Source organism: Callithrix jacchus, chromosome 2, assembly GCF_049354715.1.
Source record: "Callithrix jacchus isolate 240 chromosome 2, calJac240_pri, whole genome shotgun sequence".
In the NCBI taxonomy this organism is placed as follows: Eukaryota; Metazoa; Chordata; class Mammalia; order Primates; family Cebidae; genus Callithrix; species Callithrix jacchus.
The window spans coordinates 121,285,038-121,312,692 of record NC_133503.1 but is presented as its reverse complement, the minus strand read 5'-3'; positions in this window follow the sequence as shown (position 1 = coordinate 121,312,692).

Here is a 27,655-nt window from a genome sequence, read left to right as displayed (position 1 = left end):
TGTAAATTACTTCAATTACATTATAAATGTATTTGTTGATATCTGCTAAAGCTAAAGATATAGTACTCTATCACCCAATAATTCCATTCCAAGCCATAGACTTAAGAGAAATGAAAGCATGTATTTACATGAAGATTTCAGCATGAATGCTTATAGCAGTCCAAATATTAATTAACAGTACACTGGAGCACTTTTTGTTATCTTCCTATTATAGAATCTTAAACAGCCATAAAAAATCAAATTACTGCTTTATACAACAATTTGGATAACTGTCACTGATATAATGATGGATAACTATCTGTGGTGTGTGTATACTGTGTATGTGTGTGTGTATCCGTGTATGTGTGTGTGTATCCATGTAACCACTATCCCCCATACACATACACTCCATGGGTGTCAATTGATCTGTACACTTCAGACTTACACATTTTCTCTCCATCACTATATATATTTATTCCTCAATTAAAAGTACACATATGGGAATTTATTCTGAAAAAAAACAGAAAAATATGAATTGTTTGTATTCTTATTTAACAGTAAGGATAAAGTAGTCTTTTGAAAGTATAGTGTTTGAACAATTAGGACTAAGTAATGACAATGGTAAGCTATTTATTTATGCTGCAGCAGCAAAGTGCCCGTTCTACTAAAACTGTGAGTTGTGATAATCCATTGAAGGGCTATAAAAATCATTCCTTAAAATATCTCATAATCTTTCTGTTCAGAAAGCATAAATCTTGAAATGAGTAATAATAGTTGAGATGACTAAGGAGAGCTGATTAAGGAAAAGATCAGATGACTAAAGGAATTTCAGACAAGGCAGTTGTGGCAGGTAATGTGTTGTTAGTCAATACATTCCCTGTTATTCTTCATTGTGTCACAACTGAGAGAACTCAAAGAATTTTTTTTAAAAAAAGGAAACACTTTCTGACACATAGCAACTCTGTGTACTTTAGGAGTTGGGAGTGGAAACTTTCTGTCACTAATGCTGTCACATCCTCCCACCATGTCTCATAAATTTCCTAGGCACCTCCACCTAGAGAAGAAAATGTCCACAGGTTCAGGAACATGTTCTTGGATAATGATCCTATCCTTCAGACCACAGTATAAAATTTCAGTTTGGTTAAACACAACTTTTCTCACCTCACTTTTGTTAAAGGTTTGCTCTGCCTGTTAGAATAATGCACTTATATCAAAATAGGAAAATAGAAACCATGTAAGTTAGAAAGTTTGGCAGTTTCAAGGTCAAGAACTGTGGCTATTCCTTAGTGTCTCTCATATTCTATTTTATCAATAAGATTAACTCTAGTTTTCAATTTCTATTGAACTGTACTTAATATTTATCTTAATATCTGATCTGACCAACTTAACTTTTACTTTTCGATAGCACTTTGATATAGTTCTTTGGTTAACAATCCCAGTATATCGTGTTGACTGATCAACAAGCTATTTCTTCTTCCTATTAAAATATCTCAATCCTGGCACTTTGGAAGAGTCAGACAGGAGGATCACTTAGAGCCCAGGAATTTGAGGCCAGCCTGTGCAACATAGGGAGACTTCCATCTCTACTAACAATTTCTTTTTTTTTTGAGACGGAGTTTCCCTCTTGTTACCCAGGCTGGAGTGCAATGGCGCGATCTCGGCTCACCGCAACCTCCGCCTCCTGGGTTCAGGCAATTCTCCTGCCTCAGCCTCCTGAGTAGCTGGGATTACAGGCACCCGCCACCTTGCTCAGCTAATTTTTGTATTTTTAGTAGAGACGGGGTTTCGCCATGCTGACCAGGATGGTCTCGATCTCTTGACCTTGTGATCCACCCACCCCAGCCTCCCAAAGTGCTGGGATTTAGGGGTGAGCCACTGCCCACAGCCTAACAATTTTTTTTTAACACTTAGTATGCTGTGGTTGTACGCATCTGTAGTCCCAGCTACTCAGGAGGCTGAAGTGGGAGGATCACTTGAGCCTGGACAGTGAAGGATGTAGTGAGCCGAGATCACACCACAGCACTTCAGCCAAAGCGACAGACTAAGACCTGGTCTCAAAAATAAATAAATAATAAATAAATAAATAAATAAATAAATAAGAAGTCTTCCTCTTGAAGAGTTCTGATATAGTTCATGATATAACTGGTATTACTAACCATAAAAATATATTTATGTGAAGAGGATTCTGCTGATAATATTGCTATTCCAGAGTCTTAAAGAGGTTACTGAGAAACCCGTTTAATGATTAGCCAGTGTTTGCCAGTAATTCTTGCTATTTAGCCATCAACTTTTTTCTTCTTAAGGTGCATAATGATCTTCACTCCCTGAGTCCTTATCTTTGACTGCTATCCAACAGGTCACTCAAAGTGCCTTTCTAGCAAACGGCCTAAGCCACTAAAAGTTACATTTTTATTCATTTTGTTTTTCAGACAGAGACTCACTCTCTTGCCCAGGCTGGAGTACAGTGGCATGATCTCAGCTCACTGCAACCTCCACCTCCTGGATTCAAGCAATTCTTCTGCCTTAGTTTCCCGAGTAACTGGGACTACAAGCGAGTGCCAGCATGCCCAGCTAATTTTTGTATTTTTAGTAGAGACCGGGTTTCACCATATTGGTCAGACTTGTCTTGAACTCCTGACCTCGTGATCTGCCCACCTCCGCCTCCCAAAGTATTGTGAGCCCCCACGCCTGGTGCTTTTAAACATTTTTTAGAATAGTTCTACTATCTTTGCCTAAATAATATTGAGTTTATCTTCGAAAATTTTCAGAAAATACTGCTATCAGAATTCCTCCAGTATATATTTATATGCTCAAATATTCAAGCAGCTTGAATTAAGAATGGTCTGGAATCCCTTAATTTGATTTGCTCCTTTTGGAGGGCACTTAAAATCCAGAGAAATAAAGTGATTTTTTCAATGCCATGTGGTTTATTAACAAGAATACAGCAATAAAAACTGTAAGAGACAGTATCTACGGGATGCTAATCAAGTTTCAAGCAGCATGCTAAATACTATAAGCAAATTATCTCTTTCAATTTTTACAATGAATCTATGAGGTAGGTTCTATTATTTCCCTTGTCTGGTCCCCAGTCTGAGTTGGTTTCTTACACAGATTATAAGATCTCTTGTTGAGTTAAGGAATAATGATACCCAGAGTGTTGATGTTAATATTTTTACAAAAGTCAATGATAGAATGTCAAGGATCATAAACGTTTGTTTTGGCCATTTTAAATATCAACTGTGTGGCAGCCATATTATAATCTGGACTCAGTTACTTTCTGAATTTCATCCTGATGTTATTTTGTTACCAACCTCTGACCAATATCATTTGTTTTCTATTTTATTCTTAAATTTGTAACCTAAGCTTGACAGCAAAAGCCAGTGGATTTCATTAATTAATTCTGAGAAAATCATTGATTGCATTTTTATTTTCTGAAATGTGGCTGGTATATGTTAATCTAGAGGTCTTTGCAGAATATGCAAAATGACCTGTTTCATGAGCTTGTAATATAAATGAGATGATTTATCTTTTTAGTACTAAAATTACTCTCCAGAGCCTTCACAAGCCCATCGGCAGGCGCTCAAGTATCTCTCTTGGGACTCTTCCAACTCCCTGAATAATTTCAGAACTCTGGAGACTTTCTCATTCTAAGGGGGCCAGTTCTGTTTCACACTTTGGGAAAATAACTAGAAAATCTGATCAATATAATGAAAGGAAGTTCCCCAGTTTCTGCTGCAATCGCTGTTCTCAGCCACATTTGTCAGTATAGAATAAAGGTGGACCACACATTGGTATATGAAGTTCATCTGCTGCTTGGATGATGCCACTACCATCCTGGCAATACCTTCTCAGGATCTAAAGGGCAGGAAATTTATTTCTAAAATTTTTTCTTGTATCACTATAATATTAAAGGCCAGTTCTCAAATCACTCCTACCTTACTGAATCTCTGCACTGGGAATAAAATACTACTGTGTCAGTATTCTAGGAAAAGGGGGCCTCAAGGTTGGGCTCACAAAATGTTGTAGTGCCAACATAGATAGACAGTAGAGTCAGACTGCATCAGCTAATTTATGCCTCAATTACTTAATGGCTTTGTGATCTTGGTCAAGTCATTTATCTTGCCAGATTTCTCGTGGATAAAATGTGTATCTTAAAATGCCCACCTCATAGTTGTTTTGAGATGATCTATGTAAGTTACACATAGATTACATAGGTATTTTATTACTATTAAATAATAGTCATTGTTTGAAATCGCACCCAGTATTGGGAGTGGCTACTAGCTTGAGAAAACTCCCCACTGCCTTTGTTCTCCAACCCACGGCCTTATAGGTTTGGGACTGAAATCCGTCACCACTTTAGGCACTCTATGTTTGTTCTTACTGAGATGCCCCTGGGGAATCTGTCCTACCTGTGGACCTCTGCTGTCTAATCATCAAAATCTGTTAAAAATGATTAAACATCCAAAGGAACATGGTGATGTTCTTGCCTCCTTTCTTCATAAAAGATTCCTTGACCACTGCACAAATGTTTCTACTCTTTTCCCAGTGATAAACATTACCTATTAAGTCGGCATTCCGAAGGACAATTTTTACCCAAAAAAGAAATCTTGTATACCCTTCCAGGTCAATGGACACATACTTGTTTTGTATTTATAATAGGAGAGGAGACTTTAGAGAGACATTCCAGAATCAAAAAAGAACTCTTCCAAGGCAATTTTCTCTTTACACCGAGACAAAGAAGTGGCTGGTAACTCGTGTAATACAGTCTCTTGCTTTTCTCCTTGAATAGTTTTATCTAAATTATGTGGCATATCCCCATGCCTAATCACATAGGTTTACTTTCTTACATGAGAACTCATGGGTGTATCTAAAGGAAATCAGACAGAGAGCACAATAGAGTATTAAAAGCAACACGAATAATTTTTTAAAATATAAGCAGAATAAATTGTGCTTCTTTGAAATCATACATATCTTCACTAAGCTGTTGCTAATTCAGAGAAGAATTGATTAAAAGCTGTTTGCAAAGTTACATTACTGGTAACCTAATCATATCCTATGAAAAAATAAAACTCCTTCAACATCACACCCTTCATCCTGCATACATCTCCTACTAATGCACCTAACATGAGGCCTGTACATCCAGTAAATATTTAATCCACTCTATTTATTATATGCTTTTAATCTGTCTTTATAGTATACCCATTCATTCCCAGTGAGTTCACCATATTGTCTCTTAAATAAAAGGGACCAAGGTTATGAAAACCTCTATATAAATATCATATACTTCACATGCGTATATTAAGAACTAGAAAGTATTGATTTGTACTTTATACCAATCTCGTAAAACATCCTAAATTATAGAATGGAAAAGCATTTATAAAAACAATGTTTCTGTTTTTTGAAGGAACAGGAGAAAAAAATGTATCACGCTCTTTTTAGAGAAGAAAAAATTGGCTAATAAAACCATTAGAATTTGTATAGAGTTTATAGGTGTTGAGATTTTCTATATTCAGAATCTAGGGCTTTGTCATCTAGTTATCTGAGAAGTGATTGTTGTTGGTTTATAAAGTATACTGTGGTCAGTACATTACTTTTAAAGGAGAAACCACATGCTACTTAAGTGTGAAAAGTAGATGTGCATTACTTATAGTCTTTGCTTATGACACAACAGAGCATCAACATTACTTTAACCATCTTTGTAACATGCTATGATGCCATCAAGAGAACCAAATTTTGGTAGATCAAGTTCATGGATACCCTATTATAATGCCATTATGGTAGGAAAATGATTTTAGTGCAAGTTAATGGAAACCACATTACACTGGTAAGCAATTTTATTGTAAGTCTATGAAGACCACATTATGATGGTCAAACAATTTCCCTGTAAGTCTGTGGAGACTGCATTAATAATGCCATTATAAGAGCAAAACAATTTCAAATAAACTCTACAGGGACTCATTTCACTGTCATGATGGTGGCAAAATGATTTCAGTATATGTTTATGGAGAACCCTTTACAATGCCATTATGACAGCATTACAATAGTAAAAGAAATTATCGGGATCCCATTATAGTGCCATTATCATTCCATTACATTGGTTAAAATAATTCAGAGTAGCTCTATAGCAACACCACTACAATGGTAACAATTAGGTCAGAGAAAGTATTAGAGGACATGACACTTTAAAGAAAAAAACAGATCTAGGTTTGGAAAGATCAGATTAATGTCCAGATAGAAATCACAGCTATTAGCAAAGTTTTACCTTACTGGGCTCATGTAATTTTGTAAAACCTTCTTTGCCTCTAGATTATCCAGGTTGTCACCACACCTGGAAGTATTTGTGATTAAAATTAAACATTAAATTCTTCCTCTAAAAGAATTTAATGTTTATTTTTATTGCTCCTAATATGTTGCCACCTCAAAAAAGTGCCCCTGGAGACTCTATCCTACCTGTGGACCTCTGTTGTCTAGGTCTTTGTACATCAAAGAAAAATGAATATTCAGCCTCCACAGGGAAGTGGGGAAGATCTTGATCTCTTTATTTCCAAAAAGTTCCTTGACCTGTATACAAATTTGCCCAACCTTTCCTAGGTGATCAATACTACCTTTTACTTAGGTATTCATTAACAAATTCATAGTTGACTAGGGTTGAAGAAGATTTTGCCACGCCATCAGTCATTTTAGTTCATGAAGATGAATCTATTATATCATTATTATGGATTATATCCCTATACTCACCCAGTTGATTGATAAGCATGGGCTATTGGCAAGAATGTAATGTCTGTAAGAATAAGCCTGTGAATAATTGCCTTACAAATAAAAGAAACTTAGTAGATGTGATTAAATTAAGGATGCTGAGATTGGGGGGATTATCCTTGATTATCTGGGTGCTCCCGAAATTATCACAAAAATTCTTATGAGGGGAAGGCAGGAGAATTAAAGACAAAGAAGGTTGTGTAAAGACAAGCAGAGATTGGTATGATGGAACAACAGACCAAAGAATGTTGGTGGTCTCTGGAAGTTATGAGAGTCGGGAAATTGATTTTTCTTCTAGAATCCTCCAGAAACCACCAGTTCTGCTGATTTTAGCCCCATAAGACTCATTTTAAATGTCTTACCTCTCCTGAGATAGAAGAAGAAATCTGTGTTGTTTTAGGCCATTAAATTTGTAGTAATTTGTTAAAGCAGCAATAGGGAGCTAACGCATTCAGTAAAATAGGTTTTTAATCTGCTGTGAAATAAGCAAATTCAAAAAGTTTGTTCTATTAAAAAGACTGAAGTTATCATGTATGTTTAACTTTCACAACAGAGAGAATGTAATAATATATTTTTATATCATCCATTTGTTTGCATATCTATCAGTATTGTAGAATATATTTTAAGGAGAACCATTTACTTTCTTCCACCCTTATTGTGCTGTTCCTTTTGGTTCAAGTATGCAATTCTTCAAATAAGACATTTGGAAAAAGAAGAAACACTAAAAACTTTGAAAACATACAGACTGATACTGACATCAGAAAACTCATGAAACTTAGATGAATATTTTAAATGAACGGTATCTCTAGAAATAGCTCATTCTTTCTACAAATGTTTGTTCTTTCTTTTCTGGCAAGGGAGAGAATACTTGCATATGGAGATATTTCAGGGGCTATGAAATGGAGGAAAAAAATATAGAGGGTCAGTCACCCAGCCTGGGATGAGGATGGTGCAAAGTTGGCATGGTGTGCAAAGATGAATCATGCTCAGCATGGGCCACCATGTTCATTTACATCCCCTCACCTTCTTTGCAGTGAGGCTGGGGACAGAGAAGTGAGTTCTGGCAGATGAAAATGTGAGTGGAAATTTTGTGTCACTTCTTATTCAGGACATTTAGGAGCCAGTGTCCCTCCTACTCTCTTTCCCTGATACAACCAGTTTAAAAATCATGTGACGATAAGGGAACATGCAAAAAAGAAGTCTTGATCCTTGAATTGTCAAATGGAAAATAGCCTTTGCTAAACTATGTTGGATAACTTTCACTGTGTTAAGCTACAAAGATTTGGGGGCTTGTATGATTTGGTAGTTAGTATTAATTAGCTGAACTGATAACATATGGGGAACAAAAAATTTTGAAAATTTCCACCCAACATTATTTTTATATTTGGAATTAACCCCAATTTTTCCAAATGTTACAGTATCCCTTCTGCTACCCTTCACCCAAAATTTATGTAGCTTTTAGTTTTTATGCCAACATAGAAGAAAAGTCCACAGGAGACATGACTTAGAGAGATGACTCCTCAAAAACATGTTTGAAACTTGGTAGAAAAATTGGAATCCTGGAATAGCATCATTTAATGGGGGGGGGGGGTGTTACATATTGAAACATATGTTGTCACTGCTGTTTAATTTGTTTTCTTTACAAAGAGTTGGAGTCAGATTTGAAAGGTGGAAGAAAGTTTCAGAGCAATGTAAGTTTGGAAGGTCTAACATCAATCTTATTTGCATAGGGAAGGGAGATGAATCTAGTTTAATGCAATTATGGGAGCTAAATTAAGCCAAAGCAACAAGTGTTCCAAAGACAGGTTCATTTTAGACACTTTAGTGAACTTCAGGCTCCAGCATAAAGACTTATGCTTTATCAATATTCGAGGGTGTGCTGGCATAAATGTAAGCCACTAAGCTCTCCCTTCAAGAGAATCTTCTGTGGGGTGACTTATTTAATAGTAGCCTCCCCCTACAGTACCTTGAGATCCACTGTTTCTCCTAACTTGAGAATGAGCATAGTGGGAGTTTTTAAGCATAGTGGGAGTTTTTAAGCCAGGATGTTCTTGCCACTACCACTCTAATAAGCAGCTTTTCCTGGGGAACTTATCACTCTGGCCAAGACATTCTCAGAACTGCCTTTGGTCTATAAGTTCTCCTTTCTCCCCATTCTCCTTTCACAAACTTTACACCTGCATTATGTTAGAATGCAAGTCTTGCCTTCTTCTGCTCCCTACCACTCAAGCTTCACGGATTTTCTCTTATCACCAAATGCTTCTTGAAAAACCTGAACAGACACAGTTGGTCCCGGAAGTTGTGGCTGGGACTGGCTCCCTTACCACCCAGAGAGCAATGAGGACACCCATCCTGAGTAGAATATGGAACATGGCTAGCCCTTGGCACAAACTGGTTGCCAAACTGCTAAAGATTTCACCAGTGCTGATCTTGGAAAATGTACTAAGAGAGAGAAGGCCCTTTCTGAAGCAATTATTCAGGTATTTGAGAGATACAGGGGAGAACAATTTATATTAGGGGAGCAGAACTGACCAGTTATTATCAAGTGTTATTGATTTCTTTTATAGGAATAATCGGACATAGTTAAACAGTTAAAGTATCAAACCCAGAAGTACTTTTTTCATAGCATAATAGAGTTACAGAATTCTGGAGGTGTTTAAATGCTCAGCCAAGGCAGCAGGACTATTGTGCTAAATTCTTATTAGGAAAACCTGGAATCTTAAAACAAGGTTTAAGGATTTCTGCATAAATGCAGAAAAATAGATAAATAATTAGAGATAGATAAATCTCAGAGCTTATAGAGATACACCATTCCTCCCTAGTATAAGCTAAATTTTCTCCCATAAGGAAAGATCTTAGTACAATAGTCTGTACTCATGCTGCTAATGAAGACATATTGGAGACTTGGTAATTAACAAGGAAAAAGAGGTTTAATGGACTCACAGTTTCAGATGGCTGGGGAGGACTCACAATCATGGCAGAAAGCAGAGGAGAAGCAAAGGCACATCTTCCATGGCAGCAGGCAAGAGAGCACGTGCAGGGAAACCATCAGATCTTGTGAGATTTACTCACTATCACAAGAATAGCATGGGAAAAACCCACCACCATGATTCAAGTACCTCCCACTGGTCCCTCCCATAACACATAGAGATTCTGGGAGCTACAATCCAAGATGAGATAGTGGTGGGGACACAGAGAAACCATATCACTTAGCGTTCTTCCGCATAGAGTAACAGTTGGCCACCTTGGGAGGAGCCCGCATATCTTCTCCTCACTGCCAATCTGATTAGCTGGGTGAAATCCTAGCATAGCCTGGCTGACGATGTGCTAAGTCTTTTAAGAAGGTAAGATACCAAACACCAAAGATCATAAGAATTAGCTAGGATGTATTAGCAGAAGCCAAAGAAGTAGTCCTTGGGGTTGGGTTTTAAAGATCTTGATAAAAAGATTCAAAATGAAGACTAGATAAGCAACAATTCAATAATTTAGAGGCCCTTGGGACTTGGGAGTCAACTCCCTAGGGAAAGTCCCTAGGGTATGTTGTAAACTTGCATCTAGAGTGGCTCGTAAAATCCTGGAGAAGAGATGGCTATTGCTGAGTAAACTCCTGCCTGAGTTTGTCCTGATAGATGGAAGAGTAAGGATTAGCAGGCTAAAGGAAGTGATTGTGCTGGAATGGGTACATTTTGTGAGTTCAGAATACCTAACAGAGAAAATTATGCTGTAGGGAGGCCTGAGGACACACCATTCACCGTGGTCAACATGAATGCCTTTGTGAGAGTCTATTCTATGATCATAATACAGCTGCATTCAATGGTAGCAGGTCGGGGTGATGGTGGGAGAGTATTACAAGCTGAAGTGTCTTCCCACTAACAAAAAAGATGCTAAATTCCTAAGCCCCAGTACCTCAAAATGTTAGCTTATTTGGACATAGGGTGTTTATAGAGGTGACCAAGTGAAAATGAGGTCATGAGGGTGGGCCCTAATACAATATGATTGCAAACTACCAGAAGCTAGAAAGCGGCAAGGAAGGATTGTGGAGCTTTCTGATATAAAATCCGAAGGCAGCATACAACTTGCCCTTATACTACAGGGAAACAGAAAAAAGACAAGGCCAAGAAGGCCAATGCTGAAGGTAGGAAGTGAGAACTTGCATATTAGGAAGACAATCATAATCGGCCACTTTCCTTCCCTCCTGCAGACACCCCTCAGGCAGGGAAGTTTGTCAAGGAGACATTGCCACTAGATCACAAAGGTGTTTGCCTCCCTGGGGTCTTATCTAAGAACCATCCCTGAAGCAGCCTCCAATCTCCTTAAGGGCCTGAACAGTGCCAATGAATGCAAGTCCCTTTAAAGGGGGAGGAAAAGAAGGCAATAGCTTTCTATAAGGGGAGGAAAATGTTCGAGTCCATCCTTATCCTCACTAGAAAAAGTATCTTCCTTATTCCCCATAGAAGGGAATGAAGCGGGGAGAGAAGTCTCTCCCTGTTGTTCTGGTTTCTGCTTTTCCTTCTCCTTCAAATCTCCTGAATTCCCTTCAGGTGAAGATGGGCGGTTTGACTCTGCAATCTGACAGATAAAGAAAATACAACACAGTGCGTACCAGTGCCCAGGTGGTCTAAATAGTAACATTAGTAAAATAACCTTGCTCATATCCTCTTTTCAGGCAGCAACCTACCTGCTCCCGTGACTAAAATCTAAGGTTCCTTGATCAGGAAACCAAAGGCATTCCTGCTGGATTAAGAGCATAAGCTTGTATAGAGCTCCAGGCTCTACAGTGCACTGGATAGTCTTAAGTAGCTGTTGCACTGTTTTAAACAATGCTTTTTGCTCTTTGGTCATTTCTTAACCCATGATAACCTAACCTCTGATATTTTATGCGTGCATTCGGTCCTCCTGATGGGAGTCAGGACTGCCCCTTACTGGGATTCCTCGAAAATTAATGAGGTCTTCACCTTCACGCATAACTTCAAGGTGATCACATTGGGGGCACCAGTTACAGAGTTTACAGTTTGCAGTGAATGCCAGGAACGAAGTACTCAGACAGTTTCAGCTGAGCAGGGTTAGGTGGTAGCTCTTCCGAGAGAGTCTCCCCCAGCCCACCAAGTATTTATCGAAAGGGCTTAGGCCGGGCGCAGTGGCTCACGCCTATAATCCCAGCACTTTGGGGGGCCAAGGCGGGTGGATCACGAGGTCAAGAGATCGAGACCATCCTGGTCAACAAGGTGAAACCCCATCTCTACTAAAAAAAAAAAATACAAAAATTAGCTGGGCATGGTGGTGCGCACCTGTAGTTCCAGCTACTCAGGAGGCTGAGGCAGAAGAATTGCCTGAACCCAGGAGGCGGAGGTTGAGGTGAGCTGAGATCGCGCCATTGCACTCCAGTCTGAGTAACAACAGCGAAACTCCGTCGAAAGAAAGAAAGAAAGAAAGAAAGAAAGAAAGAAAGAAAGAAAGAAAGAAAGAAAGAAAGAAAGAAAGAAAGGGCTTGTATTAACTACAAACATCCACTAGACGGTCATGTGAGGGGCTGAGGCCCCTGTGACCTTATACACACTTAAACTGCATTCTCAGGAGGCTGTTTTCAGCGTTCCTTATCACACCACACACTCCACTCCCTGTCCTGTTTTTAGGGTCAAGGAGTTTCATTCTCATGCACAAATAACGAACAGAGTGCCTCCATATTTTTCCATACCCCAACCTCAAATGCCATGTACATAGCTTTAATATGCTGCCCTGCACCCCTAACAAGGATTCCCCTATAGGTTTCAGAGAAAGCCTGACCCTGCTGACACCAAGCCACCCATTTTGGGGTACTTTGTTATACAAGCCCCAGGAAACTAATTCAGAGAGGCATTCATAGAGCTGGGCTTAACAGCCATGATTATGACGGTTCCCTTAAGTAATAGGGACCATGTGGCAGGACTTACGTGCCAGAACGTAGGGACTGGAATTTTCATCAGTAATCAACAGTATCAAAGGGGCAGTCAAAGGAGTCCAACCTTTAGGGACTTGCAGAGCTAGTTAATAAAGCATGGCAACCTTTGAGGCAAGTGAGATGTGCAGCCAATGAAGGTGCTGCTAAACATCTAAAACCAGAATAAGACAAGAGCACTGGGAGACCTCACAGCAAAGTCACAATCACATGCCCAGTTCTTTACCTCAGCCAAATTTCAGCTCTGCAATTTATTGACTAAAAAGGTACCCGGCCTCCAAAATAATGCACATGTAACCCAACTGCAAGTATATGTCTGCAGTCCTTCTCCAAAAGGATCTATGGCCATTAACTCAGGTGAGTAAAAACCAGAGAAAGATGACCAGCCAGGCATTTTGAAGATTATTAGATATTGACACCCATAGGCCCAAGGCATCATGATAGCCCATGGAGGTAATCAATGGAGTCCTGAACAAGGAGGGACTTCAAGTGGATCCACTGAGGTTACAAATGCAGCTGGTAGGCATTTCCTTGGTTTCCAAGTGCCTTATTGCAAATTGCCACATTTTACAGTTGGAGTAATCTCAATATGAAGTCCTGGTCTATGGGGTGAGAGCTATTATAGTGGAGAAGGCTTAGTACAAACCTCTGAAACCGACGTCAACCCCCACACACTCCATTCAAACTAGTTCATGAAAAGTAACATCTATCCTGGGCTAGGTGGTGCACTTATTGCTACTGTTAAAGACCTAAAGGTATAGGGTAGCGGTTCCTAATTTACACCTTTTAATGTGCCAGTCTGGCCTCTATAGAAACTGGACGGGACCTACAAAATTATTATGGACTTGCACAAGATCTACCAATTTGTAGGGTTGTAGGGCTGATTGTAGCTGTTGTGCTGAATATGGTACCATTGTAGAATAGATTAAAAATGTATTGGATATTATGCTGTAATAGATTTGACAAATGTATTCTTTTCTCACCAAAAATGAGAGTCAGGAACAGTTCACATTTACCCAGAAGGGATGGCAATATTCATTTACAGTTTTGCTCCAGTGTTAACTCTCTCATTTTCTGTTCTAATATAGTCCGAGGAAATCTGCACCATCTGGACACTGGCCTACACCATACTGATCTGTTACATCAATGAAGTAGACTGACTGGGGAAAATGGGTAAAAGGTGGCTAACATGAGGGAGAGGCCTTGGTAACACACGAAAGTTCCAGAGGGTGGAAGATAGGCCCTTCAATGATTAGGAGACCTGCAACTTCAGTGACATTCTTGGGAATTTCAGGGGCATATCAAATATCCCTTCAAAAATAAAAGACAAATTGCTGTATCTTGGATCTCTACCACAAAAGGGAAGCATGACTCTTGGTAGGGCTTTGTGGGTTTTGGAGACAACAAATTTCACACCTAGTTACACAGGTTAGCCCATGTTACTGAATGACATAGGGGTTGTCAGCAGGAAAGGGCTTTTCAGCAGGTCCAGACTATAGTGTGAGCTGCTTTGTCACTTGGGCTTACTGTCTTGCAAACCTATGGTGCTGTGAGTATCTGCAATGGAGAAAGATACAGTCTGAAGATTATGGCAAGCTGCAGTGGAAGAATCCCAAAGAAAGCCCTTGGGATTCAGGAGCAAGGCTATGCTATCAGCAGTAGAAAAATACACACTTTTTGGAAAATATTTTCTGACGTATTATTTATCCTTGGTATAGATAAGTTTGTTAAATATGAGGCACCAAGTGACCATGCATATCACACTGCTGGGTTCTTCTGGACCTACCAAGCTGACAGTCACAGGTCCAGCAGAAATTCACCATGAATTGGAAATGGTACATCTGAGATCAAGCCCAAGCAGGAACAGAAGGGACAAGTAAGTTGCATGAACAGATTGTCTCAATTCACATGACACCCATTACTGTCGTACCAATGCCCTTCTTGAGCTCATATATAAGGCCATATGGGGGACCTGTTTGATCAGCAGAAGAAGGACAAAAAAGTCTAAGTTTGGTCTATGTATGGGATAGCCTGGTATGAGGGTATAAGTGAAGTGATTGGCAGTTGCTTTCCTTCCATAATCATGGGTAGCCTGGACAGACAGTGGAAAGAAAATAAAATATCTTCTCAATGAGTGTCTTGTGATCACCCCACAAAAGTGAAATTGACTCCTCATTCAGAATTAAGTTTGAATGTTGAAACTGCTGATGTCATATACATGAAAAGTGTGTGAAAATTTTATTATTCACATAAGGAAGCTTTCTAGAGAAAGCAGGAGAGGCTTCCAAGTGGGTCTGAAAATTGCTTGAGAAAGCAGGGAGGAGTACAACAAGGATTCTTGCATATAGACCAGGTCTTAAATGATTTAAACTTCCCACCAGCATAAGGGAATCACCATTTGGATTTGTTCATCAGCCTGCCCAGATGTGATGTGAAAGGGGAAGAGGGCGTGGTGATACTTAAAAGATGTCAGCAGTTGAAGTATCAAAAATGGTATCAGCTTCTTTATTCCAGAGTAGAAAACAAGTGGCACATTTCATTATCTATTTTGTGTGAAAAAGAAATGCCCTATGATGGTGAGGCAATGGCCAATGGCCTTGCCAGACGTTCAGGGATGACACAGAAGGAAAAGGATTAGAAAATTGGATAAGAAAGACGAGAATATACCCTGTTTGGGGATCAGGAACTCTATTTTTTGTAAAGTGCCCAGAATTGAGGGAATGGAAAACACAAAGTCCCTAAGTAGGTCATTGGAAGCAGTTGTTATAGGGGCCACTTCTGCTTCTATCATTTAAATCCCAGACCCATTGTTCTTCCTAGTGGTGACACAGCACCATCTGGACATGCTCATATTGGGCAGTCTCATCTAATACATATGCTGCACCATGAAGAACTACACCACATTCTTAAAGAACACTGCCTCTGGCTATGTCTTTAGTAGTCTGCTCCAAGACTGTATAAGACCTACTGCTTCTGAATTACATAGTATGTGACATGACCCATGGATATTTTTGCCTGGGCCCACTCCTGTACCTCCTTTGCTACGTTGGTGTTCAGTTGAATGCTATATTGTATGAGATTTTTGTCCCTCCGTAATAGAATAGTGGCACATGGTAACACTTTACCACTGTATTACAATTGCCTACAGCATTCAGCGGAGTAACATGCTATACAGGTTTAGCCTAGGACCAATAGGCTATACCACATAGCCTAGGTGTTTAGTAGCTTATATTTCTAGGTTTATGTGAACACACTCTATGATATTCATGTAACAAAGAAATTGCCTAATAACACATTTCTCAAAATGTGTCCTCATCATTAAACACTGCCTGACTATATATGTAGAATACAGATGATACAAGAGGGTACTTTTTGGTACTTACTTGCCCTGTTTCAATGATAAATAAACAGATAGAGACCTCAGACCTCTCAGGATTGAAGGTTTATATAACTGTACCAGACTGACCATCAAAAGCTGCTAAGTTGATGGCTGAAGGTGATGGAATTTTAGAATTAATGGGAAAGGGGAGGAAGAATGACTATTAATTGTGGCCCTTAGACCAACTACCGCAGAGGGCTGTAGTTTGTCTCACTGCCCTTCCTCATCCAAGTTTCCCTTCAGGATCTGAGAATTATGTACTGGAGAAGGTCCTTGCAAAATATAAATAGAAAAGTAGATCTTCCCAGGGCAAAGAGTAAACTCTATGACCATGAACTTGTGTCTTTTAGATTTCCCTTTAAGACAAGTTGCTGTGGAAGCATAGTTGTGTAACAGTCTGTAGCGGCCATGGTTTCAAATCCACCCTGGCACTTACCCCAAACTGTGCTTTTCCTGGGCTTTTCTAAGATGATGATTGAGCATAGCAGTAGGATTATAACCAGACTTTTCCTGTAGGACCTTCTATTGGGCAACTTTTGCTTGGAAACTCTCCGTTGATCTGGAAATCTCAGCACTGCACTGCGATCTGAATCTTTTTGCATTTAATCTTCTTTCCTTTCCCTTCTTCACTCATAGACTTCAAACCCATAACACCCAAAGATTCTTCCTGCTTGTTTCTGTTATCTCCCTCTTTATCCTTCACAAGCTTCCCCCAATAAAATCTCTTGCATGTCTAGTACTGTTTTGGCATCTCCTTCTTGGAGGACCTGAATTGACAGAAATGAAGATTTTTTTTTTTTTAAACATGATCAGAAGATATCAGTAAAGAAAACTACTAAAAAAAACTGGTTGATAGCCATAAAAAAGGATGAGTCCTTGTGCTTTGCAGGAATATGGATGAAGCTGGAAACCATCATTCTTAGCAAACTGACACAACAGAAACACCGCATGCTCTCACTCATAAGTGGGTTTGAACAATGAGAATACATGGACACAGGGAGGGGAACATCACACACCGGAGCCTGTTGGGGGATGGGGGGCTAGGGGAGAGATAGTGGGGGTAGGGTGTGGGGAGGGATAGCATTAGGAGAAATACCTAATGTAGATGACAGGCTGATGGATGCCACAAACCACCATGACATGTGTATATCTATGTAACACATCTGCACGCTCTGCACATGTATCCCAGAACTTAAAGTATAATAAATAAATTTTAAAAACAGAAAACTGGCTGATAACTCAAACTCACATTATTTGCGAAGCTGAGCTAGAGTTGAGTGATACTAACTTAGAGTTCCATCAGTGTTTTAGTTGGTTTATAGATGGTGTCCTGGGAGTTTCTGGAACTTCAGTCGAACACTGGAAACAGAACGTGTGTTTTGAATGAATGTGTTGAGATAGAAGTACTTCAGGAGACATTCTCAGAGGGAATTAATTTGAAGAAAATTCTCATTCCAAATGGAGGTTATGGAAAGTACCAACAATCTTTTTTGAGGTTACATTGCATTGAAAAATATCTCATGTAAAATTTTAAAAATATTTTGCATAGCTATGAAATAATGAGGACTTCAATACTAAATTTATTACAGTTGCCTACACTCAAATATTGAATTCACAATATAAAAATTCTAAACCACAAAATACATGTAAGAGAGTTCCCTTTATAGTGCTGGTTTTTCCAAGATGATTGCTACTTTTTAAAAGATCAACATTTTTGTTTAAAATTAATCATTTTTTTTATTGCTCTATTCATGAGCTTGGTCTGGCTGTTGGGCAATCCAGAACGGCTTTGTGCTGGTGAAGACTGAAACCACATCAGTAAAGTACAGTGAGACTTTAGCATTGACACTTCCATGCTCAGCCTACTTTGTTTTATATTCATTTTTACTGCCTCCCCCCCAAAAAAAACAGAAATCAGGCTTTCTCACTCCACATCCCAAAGTTGTCTGGTAAAACACTTCATGCACGTAAAGCATTGGATGCAGGTAATATGCAGTATATACAGATCTTTCTTTAACCTTCAAGTTTTATATCTTTCAGATATTGATTCTGCGAGACAGTTAAAAGAATTGGTCTCATGATCCTCTCATGAACAAGGGGAGCAGAGCAGACTGGTATTTAGATCAATAAAGATGTCCTGAGTGTCCTTACCTGTAACAAGTTTTGAACTTATAAGCAGGTGAAGTATAGCACTGTTTCTCATAGAAAGCCACAGAATTACTAAGGAAGGCATCTCTTCCTGGCCTTCCATGTTGTATTTGACTGCAATGTGTAATTAATCAAAATATTTGTAGAGAGTTTGATGGAATATGGCAAGTGGTGAGTTAGGGGTTTGGGAAATGGGAGAGAGTAAAAAAGGTAGAGAAAATTTGCTTTTGGACAGAGTTCATTATTGAACTTAAAATTTGATATTAAACGCCCCTATATGCAACTGGTCAACAAATATCAAGCTCCTGTACATTTAGTATTCAGAAGGCATTCAATAAATGTTGATTATTTCTTAACAAAAATAACAAAAACAACATAATATCTAATGCCACATGTTTTAAAAATGTGCTTTAAAAATAATCCATAAACAAACTTTTAGGAGAAAAATGAAATGCCAGAATAAATGCCTGATTGCCTATATTTAATTATAAAGGTAGAAAGAAATTGCTAAAAGATAGATTGGAAGGTCACACCAGGATTTTCATGTAAATGAATCAGCCTGAAATAAAAGCACAGAAGTGTTCAATGTCATTGGTATGGGACTATTAAAAGTATCTAGTAATGTTTCAGGATTGTTTAGACTTTTAACCAATCTTAATCCAACAAAGGTGGTAAGCAGTCTAAGTTAAAAACCACACTCATCCCTGGAATTATGTTAGGACCAAAATCGTGTTTCCTATCAGCATTTAATGGTCCTCTTGACAATACATTTGGTTAGAAGAATAAAAATATATTAGCATAAAGCAGAACAGAAAGGAAAAAAATCCCTCTGAAATAGAATAAATCAGATTTGAGGTTGTCACCACAAATATTCAAGACAAATTTCTCCTTAATTCTATTTTACATATAAAAAATAAGGCATCATACAGCATTTATGTTCCCCTCTCCCCTGCCAAATTTTTCAAAAGCGTACTTTGGATATTTATGGTTGATGAAGTCTAAAAGAAATTGTTTTAATCTTTTTCCTTTTGGTATTAGCAACTACGTGCAATTTCAGAGATACTTAAGTCGTTAAGTTTCTAATCCATTTGCAATTAAAATTATTTTAAAAAATAACTTTTGAAGCTTTTAGAATTTTTTCCCATAAAGTAAATGAGGTCATGCTTTGCCAAGAAGGTATGAACTTGAATATTCAAAAGTTTAAGTTAGGTTTAAAGTTTCAACCACAAGAACATTTACTGGGCTCTCAACTTAGTATATAAATAAGTTCTCAGGTTTGTTGTTTCTCACCTGCTAAACTTCCTAGGGTTATGACATGAGTCTTATTCAATTGATTCAAGCTTCTCTAAAGGTACAGAATGACTGGATTTTGTGAAGGGGAGAAGCTATGTTCTAGATAAGTCTATCTGTAATCTTTGGGATATAGGAGAAGGCAGGGTTGCACTTCTGAAGAAAGAGATGGGCACAAAAATGTAGCCTCTTGGAACCCACTGGCACCACTTATATTCTCTCCTCAGTTCTGAGAGATATTAAGATCTAAGTTCAGATGTATTCCCAAGCCATGTGGACTTCCACCCAAACCATGTGGCTTCTAGGAAGCCAGCTCTCTCCCAGATAGTGGAGACTCCACAGAAAGTTATCAAGAGCCAGATTCAGGTATACTTCGCACAGCAAAGTGCTGGTGCTTGATTCTACTGAAGCTAGTATTAAACTAATCTTAGACTATCTGAATAAAAGTGAAGCTTAGGTTTATCTCCAGATTAGGTTCTGACTCTATTTTTTATCAGAGAAACTATTAGTACATTTCTGGAGAATGATCACATAGACGACTGACATTGAGGCGGACCTGTACCTGGGTCCAGAGCTGGGCTACACTAGGAGAGTCCTCAGGCATCTGCACCTCGCCCTTCTGCATGGCCTATATTTCCCTGATTTTTCCAGGGTAGCAGAAGGTACAACAATGGTCTGTTGCCCTGGAAACACTGCACAGTGGCCAGCCACAGGACTTTCTTGGCTTGCGCTGGGGAATTGGACAAGCCTTACTTGACTGCTGTCATTATTAAATAAAGGAGGAGAAAATAGTAACCATTAAGTGCTTTGCAAAATGCCCTACTGTTTATGCCCATGTCTGCCCTCCTCATTGCCTTTAATGCCCAGGGTTGGGACAAAGTCTATCTTTATTTGATGCATTACTGACAGACTAAAGAGAGAGCAAGGAGTGTGCTGGATAGGACACTGAATTAAAAGTCATAAGGTCTGGTTTTAGCCACAAACCAGTTGTGTAACCTTTAGCAAGTTACATAAATTAAGCAGTTCTCAGTGTTTTCATTTGAAAAAAAAATGAGCTGGTGATCCTTTGGTTTTCTTATTTCTGTATAAAAGTATAGTTCTGTGTTTCTAGGTGGTGGAAGTAGGGTCAGATGGAGTGTTAGAATGTCTCTTACTAATACATATATCATTTTCAGGGAAAGGTTAGGCTGTGTTTATGTCATGCTAAAATTAAAATTTCATCCAATTTCCTGCTGTTTTAATTTCATGAAGGGCAGAATTGGTGTTCCCATGTATATAGACAGATGAGTTGTGGTGGATCAGTCTGGAAAAATACTCTGGTTGCATCTGACAGTGGCCATAAGAGATGGGGAAACAGAGGCCAGTCAGTTCATCTCGTGTCATACTTGAAAGACCATTTGTGCATTTATGCTTAAAAGAGCTGACTCAGGAATGCTGTGACAGCCTTTAACTGAGAATTCTCTTATTTTTCTGGATTTCTGTCTCCTTCTTAATGGTGTTTTAATGCAGTTTTTGTGTTCAATTATAATAGTGTTGCTAAATACAGTAGGTCTGATTCCACAGAAGAAGAATAGTTTTTTCAAAATCAGCATTTTCCTGCTGATTTGCCAGCTGTTTCAATAAATACTCATCTCCCAACTTCAAACGAGTATATTGCACTCTTACTAAATATAAATGCCATCCACAGCTACTGTATTCTGGCTTTTGAGTTCTCCACAAAATCTGCACTATGAGGGACCCCTTTCTCAACTATGTGCAGGTGATTTTGCTGACTCAGGTGTCCTGAAGAGTAGTCAGTGTTTGTTTTCCTAGTCATTTCTTCCCAACGTAAGCGTGTAAGTATGGGCAAGTGAATTAGAGCCTCTTCCTGTGGTTTTGCTATCTCTACTAGTTCTATCTCTAAACCACAAAAAAATGATTAGTCAGGGCAGCCTAAAATTATAATAATAATATTGTATCTATTTTATAACTGCTTTTTAAGATGACTTTGACTTGCCTGATGAGGTAGAAAACTATGAAATAGACTGCAAGCATATTTTTTTTTTACTTTAGACATAATAGAAAAGTAAGATATATGGGTTCAGTATAAGGAACGGGCATTGTTAAACTAAAATGGTAGCATGTATTATACTCAATATAAACTTTGTACTATTACACACTAATATAGTAATAACCCTGGCTAAGGACCAGCAGGAACATAAGACTATATTTTCAGCTGTACCTTGTTTTTCTCGCAGTCCTCATCGAATTGTATGTGTGCATTTTTCTTATTTTTAATCATTACAAGAAATACAAGCAATTAAGCCTTTCAGTATCTCCTAACAATAGTAAAAAGGCAGCTATGGTAATTGCAGTAAGCATATTTGTTAGTGTTTGTATCTAGAAAAATACTAGTTGGTCTTTTATTTGACAGAAACTGAAGCTGGAGAATTGTTACAGAAACAAATGCAATTCAAAAACAAAGTTGCTTTACTTAAAAGTTTTTTTAATTGCAATTCTACACTTTTGAGTAAACATTTCTATCCAACAGACCAGTCAGGTTAATTAAAGGAAAGTAGGAATTGCTGAGTTCTTAGGTATTAGCCCCCACCGTTTGATCCTTGGATTGATAACAACTCTGTGATAAGTATGTGTCCACAACCACCAGGTTGACTGTTTTCCAATCAAACTGTTTTTTCCCATACCCTCAGATAGTGAGGAAAACATGAGGCCCTAAGGTACTGAGCCAATGGTACTGCGCTAGTAGACATGTGGGTGGCCAAGAGCAAATGGCCAGAAAACACTCTTACTTGGTAACATGTTGTTTTTGCAAAATGACATTAGTAACCCACCCTGAATTCTTGATCCACAGACTATCTACACATAAAAACGAATTTGAGAGGGCAAGTAGCCTGAATGCTAACAACCAGGTATTGACTAGATTTGGCCACTTTGGGTCATTGGTTTTTGTCAAAATAACTGGCCATTTAAATGAATTCAATCATTTTTAAAATCAGTTTGTGGATGCAGACACAGCCACAGTCTAACATAGTTGACATTCTTTTCCTTGCAGCTGGAATTAGAAATTAGACACTTTTTTAGACTCTTATCCATTCATAGCCCATTTTCTTTGCATACTTTATGGCTTGAGATTTCTGAAATTTTATATGCAAAGTTTGATTTAAAATGTTTTAAATCAATGTAAATGGAATTGTTTACAGTATTTTCTACAACCTTTATCAGATGATTATCATACTTGCATTAAAGCATACACATTTAGAAACATTCTTAGGTTCAATATGAGGTTTATAGATAAAAGTTGTCTTTTAGTATAATTGTTACACCTTATCTGGAAATTCTAGTGTTATGATTTGCAATTTAAAGAAGAGTTACCTTTTTGATTGTTAAAAAAAGAAGTCCTGATTAGAGATTTTGAAATGACTCTACTTTTTAATGAATCTACTTTTTAGGATTTATTTATTTATTTATTCCTTACACTGGAATGTAAGCTCTTTGTGATGAAAGCTTTGTCTATGTTTTTCATAGTGTTTTGTTTTTGTTTTGTTTGTTTTCTTGAGACCGAGTCTTGCTCTGTAGCCCAGGCTGGAGTCCAGTGGCACCATCTTGGCTCACTGCAACTTCTGCCTCCCAGGTTCAAGCAATTCTCCTGCCTCCCGGGTTCAAGCGATCCTCCTGCTTCAGCCTCTGGAGTAGCTGGGACTATAGACATGAACCACCATGCCTGGCTAATTTTTTTTGTATTTTTAGTAGAGATGAGGATTCACCATGTCAGCCAGGAGGGTCTCAATCTCCTGACCTCGTGATCCACCTGCCTCAGCCTCCTAAAGTTTTGCTAGGATTACAGATATGAGCCGCCGTGCCCCTGCCTGTTTTTCATAGTTGTACACTGATCGCTTAGAGCAGTGCTTGTCCCACAGCATGCCACCCACAACTAAATATTATATTCAGGCATTTATAAAACTTTATTGTGTGCACAATGCACTCCAAATGCCATGGCAGATTCTAGGGTCACCAAGAAAATATAGGCTTTCTGTGCAAAAGAAACTGACACTCAATAAAAAGAGAGATAAATGAAAGTACAGTATATGATACTTGGTTAGACGTAAATATGGAAAGATTTACATGGAAACACAAAGAAGTCCTCCATAACCAAAAATAGGAGAATTAGGGAAAATGACCCATAATAAGTGATGCCTTGGGTAGGATTTTAAGATGAACGAGACTTAAACAAATGAAGGAGCAACAGAACAAAGGCTGGAGGAGTATCCAGGCAACTAACCCTTGAAAAGTAGTGTAAACTCAGTTTATTTTTTATTTTTATTTTATTATTAGTATTACTTTTGAGATGAAGTCTCACTCTGTTGCCAGGCTGGAGTGTCGAGTGTAGTGGCACCATCTCAGCTCACTGCAGCCTCCAACTCCCTGGTTCAAGCAATTCTCCTGTCTCAGCCTCCAGAGTGGCTGGGACTACAGGCACATACCACCATGCCCAGCTAATTTTTGTATTTTTAGTAAAGAAGGGGTTTCACCATGTTGGCCAGAATGGTCTTGATCTCTTGATCTCCTGATCCGCCACCCTCCCAAAGTGCTGAGATTAAAGGCGTGAGTCACTGCGTTCGGCTCTAAACTCAGGTTTTACAAATGGACATTAATTTGAAGGTAACAAATTCAGCGTAAGTTGGTTTATAGGAATATATCATAAAAGAGGCATGTTTTAGAAAGATTTTTTACTGTAGTATGGAGAATGGGTGGGAAAAAAACTGAAAGAATCCAGTAGGAAATAAAGCAAATTTAAAATAAGCCAACTGACTTTGTAGCTGAAGAGACTTAAATGGATTTGAGAAATATTTATGAAGTGGGATGAAAAGAATTAAGAGTCTTATGCGTTTAGAGGATGAGGTAGAAAGAGCAAGTAGAGCTAAGGGTAATTCCCAGCCTATGACTTATAAATTTGGATAGATCATGGTGTCATAGCAAAAGATAAAAAACACAGGACAAGAAGTGTATGGGGGTGGGTGTTTGGGAAGACTCATAAAATTAATCAGGAATATGTTTAACTTGAGATTACAGGGTCACACTAAAGTGGAAGTGCCCAGTAGAAAGTGAAACACATGTATATGGTGCTGAGGAGAGTGACGCAGAATGAGAGGAAGCACTTGGAAGTCATCAACACAGAGATGGGTGGAAGGTCATTGGGGAGAAAGAGAAGAGGGCTGAGGATGGAACCCTGAAGAGCACCAAAACATAAAGAACGACAGTGAAAAAGCAAAGGAAACAGATGAGTATTATAAAATGTGTAACACTAGAGACCAGTTGGGAAATATAGACATGGTCCAAAGTGGCATTAAAGTTAGGTAAGATAAAGAGAGATAAAGATAAAGATAAATTGAAAATAAAGATTGTTTCAGAGTCTGCAATTAGGTGGTGATTGGCCAACCACGCTGAAATGGAATAGTGCACTCAGTGGACTGGAAAATAATGACAGGTTAGCAAGTGAAAGTCAGATTCCTTTTTATGGACAGAACTAGCACGTGAAAGAAATTCAGAAGTTTAAAAGGCATAAAAGATTTACAAAGCAGCATTTTAGTTTTATCTGTGATTGTTTGTTTCAATACTGAATAGGCTTAAGAGAATATAATTAAAAGAGTAGTGTCTGTGAGTAGGTGGAAGGTGATAGAATCCAGGCCACAAGAGATGTTGTCAGCACTGAGTGGAAGAGAGGCAACATTTCTGTGAGATGTTAGGGAAAGAGTGGAGTAAGTGTATGTGGGTCAATGTTAAGTTGCAAGTTGCTGCTGGTGCTGTGGCTTCATGGCTTTCATTTTATCTGTGGTGTCAGGCAGATACAGGGGAGAAGGCTTTAGTAAGCTAGTAATTTTTTGAAATAACTTCTATTCCAAAGCTGAAGAACATGAGAGCGTCATTCTGGGGTACGTTTTTCAATATAGGAGAATAGGTTTAATTCTATGTAAATTTAGATATCCTCGATTTTTATGTGTAGTGATTGCTTGTTAATGTCTGGAGTCAAGCTCAATCTTTTCCACATATTATCTTGGTTACAGTTTATTCCCACTGGCCACCTAGCTGTACAGTACCCGTGGGCAGGAGATGAATGGTGAGATAGTAAGGGTAGGGGAAAAGACAGTGGAACGGGTAGTCAACTGACTCTGGCTTTGAATTTGCTTTTCTGCTGTGTCTAGGTGAATATGCAACCACCAGTCTGAGCCTGAAATTCCTCATTCCATGGAACTGGGACCTGCCAGATTCACAGAATTAGGATGATGAAGAGGGGTCATGCATTTATAATTCCTATACAACATAAGACATTCTTATAAAGAATAGTGTATTTTATGGTAGAAACATCTAGATCAGCTATGGTTGATGGTTCAACTATGATTGATTCAACTGATCTTTTAGAGTCTTAGCGCCAAATCAATGATATTTGTTCTGGCTAGTAATCCTGTATTGTGAAAACAACTTTTAACGAAGTTTTATTTTTATTAAAATAAATATTTTTACCAAGGTGTTTTAAAATTTGTAGCAGAAAAAATTCAGAAATGATAGCCCATTGTCTGAAAACCTTTCATTTCATCATCTTTAATTTACCATTAGTTGCAGTGCAGGCTTTACAACTAGTATGGTAATCATTAAAGTTATGGTCAGAGTTAATTAATTAATGAGTCAGCTGTAGCCAAGCACTGTACTAAACACAGTGATGCTTATAATAACCTATGAGACTGGGCATTCACATTTTTTTTAAAATGAGAACTCTACCTTTAGAGAGATTAAGTAACTTTTATTCCAAGGTGATATCTAAACAGATTTGAGCTCAGATCTTTCTAATCCTGATATTCATTCTCTCAATCATGGCACTCTGTCTCCTAATAGCATACTGTACTGGGATCAATCTATATTTATAGGGATGTGTGGTGTGTGTGTGTACGTATGTGTGTGTGTGTATGGAATAAGTAGCATGGGAGAAGCAAGGCTGGGGAGCAAAAAAGGCTAAGTGTAGAATGGCCATTATTAATGAGTCAAACAACAATAGATGTTGGCATGCATGTGACAAAAAGGGAATGCTTATACCCTGCTGGTGGGAATGTAAATCAGTAAAACCTCTATGGAAAATACTATGGATATTTCTCAGGGAACTGAAATTAGATCTACCATTTGATCTAGCATTCCCACTACTGGTTATCTGCCCAGGGGATAATAAGTCCGTATCAAAAACACATCAGCATCCATATGCTTATTGCAGCACAATTCACAATTGTAAAGATATAGAACAACCTTAAGTGCATGTCAATCTGTGAGTGGATATAAAAAAATGTAGTACATGTACACCATGAAATATTACTTACCCTTAAAAAATAATGGAATAATATCTGTTGCAGCAAGTTGGATGGAGCTGAAGACCAATAGTCTAAGTGAAGTAACTCAGGAATGGAAAACCAAATACCATATGCTCTCACTTTTAAGTGAGACTTGAGCTATGGGTACACAAAGGGATAGAGTGGTATAATGGATATTGGAGTCTCCAGAGCATGGAGGAAGGAAGGGGGCTGAGAGATGAAAAACTACCTATTGGATGCAATGTACACTACTCAGGTAATGGTTGCACTAAAATCTCACCACTATACAATTCATGCATGCAACAAAAATGTAGTTACACCTCAAAAGGCATTGAAATAAAAAGTATATAAAATAAATGTAGAAAAGAAAAGACTAAGAGAACTAGGAAAAGAAAAAAACAAAACACAGTTATAGGATATCCAGCTACTACCACTATCTGGTTGGAGATGCTGAATAATCATTCATGAGTTGGATTTAAATATATTCACAAGTTAACTGTAACCATAATTATACGTGGGATATTGTCAAATCTATTAATGTCAATTCAGGTCCAGATTCCTGGCCTTTAGGACCATATAGCTAAGTACTTTCTGAACACCTGTGTATTCCCTGATCTTCAAGAACAATGTGCCGAAAAGCTAAACTCCTATATGCCCAACCACCTTCCTCTTCACACTGAATTATTCTTTTATTATAGTCTGTTTGCAATAAATGATGTAGTGTTTAGGCTAGACACTAGATATCTGCTGACAGTATCTGATTTCTTCATTACCATCTAATCAGTCATAAATTCCTATAATCTAACTTCTTAAAAT